Source organism: Melospiza georgiana, chromosome 21 (genome assembly GCF_028018845.1).
Source record: "Melospiza georgiana isolate bMelGeo1 chromosome 21, bMelGeo1.pri, whole genome shotgun sequence".
NCBI classification, from domain to species: Eukaryota; Metazoa; Chordata; class Aves; order Passeriformes; family Passerellidae; genus Melospiza; species Melospiza georgiana.
In genome coordinates this window covers 4,522,803-4,528,802 of record NC_080450.1, presented here as the reverse complement: position 1 = coordinate 4,528,802, position 6,000 = coordinate 4,522,803, and positions in this window count along the sequence as shown.

The window sequence follows — 6,000 nt, the reverse complement described above, 5'->3', positions numbered from 1 at the left end:
ATTTGCTGCAAGAAAGATTTATCAGACAGAGGTGAGGTCTTTGACCCAGTTTTGTCCTACTGGGGTCTCCATGTGCAAGCTACAGACGGAAAGGAGGAGTCCCAAGCTGACATTTTCAGGTGTCTCTTGCTCTCCCAGTTACAGCCAGAGGGATTTTAGGATAACTCAGCATGGTGTAGCAGCCTGAGCAGGGGTGTGCAGGGCTGCTCAGGGATTGCTGCAGAGCAGGCTCGGGCAGGGGGAGGCCGGGCACTCGAGGTGCCACATCCACGCTCAGGGAGCGCTCAAGGAGCAGAGGATCCCTCAGGGTGCCCCCGGCTGCAGCCCGAGAGGCTCCGCCGGCTCCAGGAGCCGCTCAGAGGGGGCGCGGCCGTGAAGCGCAGGGCGGGCCGGGGATGGCACGGCCGGGGATGGCAGAGCCAGAGGATGGCAGGGCTGGGAGATGGCAGAGTTGGGAGATGGCAGAGCTGGGGATGGCAGAGCCAGGGGATGGCAGGGACGGGGATGGCAGCACCAGGGGATGGCAGGGCTGGGAGATGGCAGAGCTGGGAGATGGCAGAGCCGGGGATGGCAGAGCTGGGAGATGGCAGAGCCGGGGGATGGCAGGGCAGGGGATGGCAGGGACGGGGGATGGCAGGGCAGGGCTGGCAGGGCCGGGGATGGCAGGGCTGGGAGATGGCAGAGCTGGGAGATGGCAGAGCCGGGGATGGCAGGGACGGGGATGGCAGAGCCGGGGGATGGCAGGGATGGGGATGGCAGAGCTGGGGATGGCACGGCCGGGGATAGCAGGGCCGGGGGATGGCAGGGCAGGGCTGGCAGCGCCGGGGGATGGCAGGGCAGGGCTGGCAGCGCCGGGAGATGGCAGAGTCGGGGGATGGCAGGGCAGGGCTGGCAGCGCCGGGAGATGGCAGGGCTGGGAGATGGCAGAGTCGGGGGATGGCAGGGCAGGGCTGGCAGGGCCAGGGGATGGCAGGGCAGGGCTGGCAGGGCCGGGGATGGCAGAGTCGGGGGGTGGCAGGGCCGGGGATGGCAGGGCAGGGCTGGCAGGGCAGGGCTGGCAGCGCCGGGGGCCGGCGGGGCTGAGCCGGGCCCGGCCCAGGGCTGTTCTCTCTCCACGCAGGGAGCCGGCGGTCCGCGGGCCTGGGGGCAGGGCGGCTGTCTATTTTTAGTGAGGGTTTTATAGAGTGGATCCCTGCGGTCTGGCTCCACACTGAAATATTGTCCTAGTCTCAATGACATAAACACAGGGCCAGCCTGTGATCCTGGCGCCAGCTTCAGCTTAGGGAATGTGAATGAAAGTACCAGTGGGGTCCAGGCAAGGAGAAGAAAAAAATCCTGACTGTAATTACAAATAAATCCCAAACCCTTTCGCTCTCATGGCTCACTTAGTGCAGCAAATAGCCTCTGATTCTCTACAAATAAGTCCCAGCTTAGTTACTGACAGATCTACCAAGAGGCAGTTAATGGAATAATGACTAAGGGAAGCTTAGGGTAATTCACAAACAGTTCCCGGTGTTGGAGGGTGATTGCCCCCACCTCGCCCCCCTCCCTGCTCCCTCCAGGTCCTGCAGCGGTAGCACCAGGCAGGATCGAAACCTAAGCACACTAGGGCTCTCTTCGGCTCCTCAGGGAAGGCTGCTATTTATTTGTTTGTTTGTTTGTTTGTTTATTTCTTTATTCGAGAGATCTCACAGAAGAATTATGATTGGCCAACTCCAATATCTGTCTCCCCAGGGAGAGCAGATTAGATTATGGTCTGCTGAGCAAGGTTATTCCCACCTTCTTTTTTGATGAGAAAAGTGGGGAGATCTTAAGTGAAAGTGGCATAAAAAGCCATCCCTGCCACGAGATGTTTTAAATGCAGCATTCTTCCTTTTGCTTCTTTTTCTGTTGCAAAGGCATCTTTCTTATTTGAATCCCTTGTCTGGGCCCGTTTCAATACCTCATATTTGAGTTGAAATGCTCACTTTGATGACCAAAGTTAACCCTCATGTTCAAAGTAGAGAGAACTCTCGTGGCACTTCCAGAGTGGTCAGTGCAATGCTCTTTTTTGTTCGATTTTGATTTTTTTGTAAATCAGAACAAGATCATGCGTCTTTGGAACACTACTCTGTCAAGAATAGGAGAAGTGGGAAGGCTGTTCCTGCATGGGAACAATTGCACATGTATAGACACATGTAAAGAGAACAAATAGTACTCAAAATATATGTCATTGTGTCTGGCATGTTATTGAACTGCTGATGTGTTTATTATGAGAACAAGTACTTCAAAAGGTGATGTGGCTTCAGGACACATGCTAGGCAGCAAAGATACTCAGTGGAAGTGTTATTTCAGTGATGCTTGAAAGAAAATCATCCTGACCCATGTCCATGCAGGAAAGCCTAGCTGGTTGTTAGTCCTGGGATGGGTTGTATTTTAATTCCTGTGCCATCCTGGTCTTTCAGAGTATCTGTGTTCAAAGGAGGACGATAACAGTCACTTGGTAATTTTCTATTTGAAAAAATAACACCAAGTCCTTATTCAGGTTTATCAGAGGAACTTCACTGTACATAAGCAAAGCTGTGCTGAGAGCAAAACAGTATTTGTGACTTCTCTGTGTGATGTGGTGCTTTTTGTCTCATAATCCTGCTGTACCCTCCTATACCCCTGTCAATTCTCTTTTAGAGACTGTGGTGTTGTGGGATGTTGCTCAATATCCAAAAGTTTTTAACTCTGTCCTGTAGTTGATGTTTTGTGTAAACTGCAGTAAAGGAAGGATATTAAGAAAAAGGGGGGAGTCAGGGGCAATGAACTACCAACATATTTAATGAGGATGAGTAAACACACCCAAGATGTAACTGTAGATATAAGAAAAATAAAAGCAGCTGGGGGGCTTCTGAGACATTGTTTGTCTTGAAAGTGATGAGAAGAGTCACCATCAAAAGACTTGTTTTACTACAGTCATGCTTCATTATGGGCAAGGAGAGTGTGGGGAAGGGGAGGGGCAGGGGTTCCCTACGTGACCAGGTTGCCAGAAGAGAGAACCTAACTCGTTTGCATGGCCTAATTAATCCCTGAACCCAGTCAAAGCCTGAGTCAGAGGGAGAGAGCAAATGTCAGATCTGTGTCTGGGAAGCCTGGATTCATTATTTTACTCGCCTGGGTCCCTTTGCCTTTAGACGCAAAGACTTGAAACTCCCAAGCCAAAGAAACGCACCCGAGATTGCTACTGAACATCAGCAGGTTTGAAGTCACTCTCAGACACAAATGTCTGTTTCTGTATTTGAATTCATCCCATAACCCCACGAGTGTGCCTGTTACATCATTTGTGAGAGAAAGGGGAAATCATTCCATGTGCCACTAAGGGTACAGGTTTCTTTGAGAAGTCTCCTATTGAACACAGAGCTTTTCACAGCCAGCCCAGCCACTGTGGGCTTGTGTCTTGGGACATTTTGTAGTGGCTGCAGAGATAATGCTATGCACACAACTCTGGCTGATCACTGTGATCCACTTCTTTTTTAAGAGATCAGATTCCCTGAAGGGATAAAGCATAAGAAGTTGGAAAGGAGTGATAATACAAAATGCTGGGGAATGGTATGCAGTTTAATCTTTTTCTAGTTACTAAAGCTCCTTCATCCTCGTACATTTTCTAGCTGGAGCAAATTTAAAGAATTTCTAATAAAGCAGTGGTTCTGAATTTGTGGGACCTTCTGCTCTTGCACTGATTCTTGAGGCAAACCCTAGCCAGAAGTTGTTTTATATACAGGCTAAATTCTACTCTTTTATTACACCATAGCCAGGATACTTCTTGTGAGCATAAAGTGCAGCCATTCTACACTTAGTGCAGGATTTCTGAGTCAGTTATTTTTGGGATCCTGTTCCCTCTGGCTCTCTGATCAGGATTAGACCCTGCCTCTTGGACTTTGGACTTCCACAAAACCCGTGAGTCTCTTGGAACCTTTTACACCAGAGTCTGAGGCAACATTTACTGAGTGCAGGGGACCTGGGGGCTCAGGACTGAGTTGACAGAAGTACTTTTAAAATAAGTTTCAGTTTTCCTTCGTTCATAACCAATGGGGTAAATATGATGTAATTGGATTTATTTTCCTCTTCACCCCCACTGGAGCCAGGAAAATGAAGTAGTTGAGAGAAAAGGGGTTGTCATTTTCAGTCAAGCAGTCATTCATCACATAGCATTAGACAATTAGCAATAAAACATTTGAAGGGCTCCATTGGTGCTAAAAGGGCGAGGGGGTCTTTTTAAATATCAGAGGTGAGAAATGTTATGTATCAGGGTTATTCAGTAGCTGGCATCAATGAATCACTCCCATGCACACAGGCCTTGACTGGGGGAGGTTGCTGTATTTTTCGCTTCATTGAATCTTTGTCCCTCAGTTGTCTTTAGTGTTTTATAAAAAGGAATAGTAAAAACTTGGTTTATCTCAATAGATGTTTCTCTTAATGGCCAGGCTGGCTACAATGAATAAATACATCCCTACTTGCCATGTGTGTATAAATGTAATATATGCTGCCACAGGGAGTTTGTTTGGATAAACAGTATTGCCTGTGTGGAGATTCAGATCCCCTTCAGGAGCCATTGCTTGTAAATATAAGTGTCATTTTTTAACATAAAAAATGCCTTGGTTTCTGTTTCATCTTTTCCAATTCTCCCTCTGGCTTCCCTGCCTGTAATCAATTGCTCTGCACACTGTGAGATGCTGGTCTCTTCTCTTCACTGCTGAGATGTTGGAATTTGGCACAAAAAGTAGCATGTTTAGGTGGGGTAGAGGAGGGGGAGGATTTAGAAAAACTTTGGGTTTCCTCTGTTGCAAACCTTTTGCGTAAATAAATAAATAAATAAATAAAACTAATTCCTCCAAGTGGGGTTGTAGCCAAGAAAACTCTGTTCTGAGAGATCCAGATTTATGGCAGAAGACACTGCTGAGAGAAAAAGCAAGAAACAGAGACAGTGGAGTTCCACCTCCCATGATATATAGAGCCAAGGGAGGTATAAATACCCGTCACTTCCCGGACCCTCTTCAAAAAAAAAGACAAACACCCAGGATCCTGTCTCTGGCTGGCTTGCAGCAAGGCGCCCTCATAAAAGCTAAGATAAACAGTTTATCAGCAGATGAATGCACAAGCTCTGGTCTAAAGACAAAAGTCTATACCTTAGGAAAAATGCAGAAGCAAGAAGAGACTGGGCTGAGAATCAAGGAGGCACAGTATTTTAGGAGAAAGAATGACATGTAATCAGAAAAATACAGCAATTCTTTAAGGACACTTTTTCTTAAGGCAGTGGATACATCTATGTGTAGTTGTACTAAAAAGACTAAGAAATAGCTGGTTTTTTATTTATTTTTTTGGGGTGGTTTTCTCTTCATCGTTTTAATGCATTAGTCATCTTAGGATTTACTCCACTATAAAACACTCATCCCAGAGCTTAGTTTCAATATATATTATTTATATATTATTTATCACTGTAGATACATGTTCTTGGCCAAATGTATCCTTCCCTGTCTCCATTCTGTTGGGATTTCAAGGTAGATTTTTTTCTCTCTCAAAGTATGTTTTACCTTCCAAAGTTTTTTATTCAAAACTGTTTTCCTTCAGAGCAGCTGATCACCTTCTAACATTGTCATCCTCAGCACAATCCTTACTCTGTGTATCAGGAAAGGGGCAGGGAAATTGATGAGGTACCTTCCTCATGAGGGAAGAGGGACAGAGCACCACATTTCAAAGATCCAGTAGGATCTCCCTGAATCTTTCCACACTAAAGAATGTAGTTTCAAAGTAGTAGAATGGTGATTTTCTACCTGTGGTACGTGGATTCCAGGGAACGTCATACATGACCCTTGATAGCTCATAATGTAGATTTGTCATCTGATATATTTGGACTCTGTAAAATGGCTGCAAGCTGTGCATCTCCTTTAGAATTTCTTTAGGGATTCAGTTTTTAAAGAAAAGGTAGAGAAGAAGTTTCTTATAAAATTTATACAGGTGTATAAAGGAAGAGGAAAC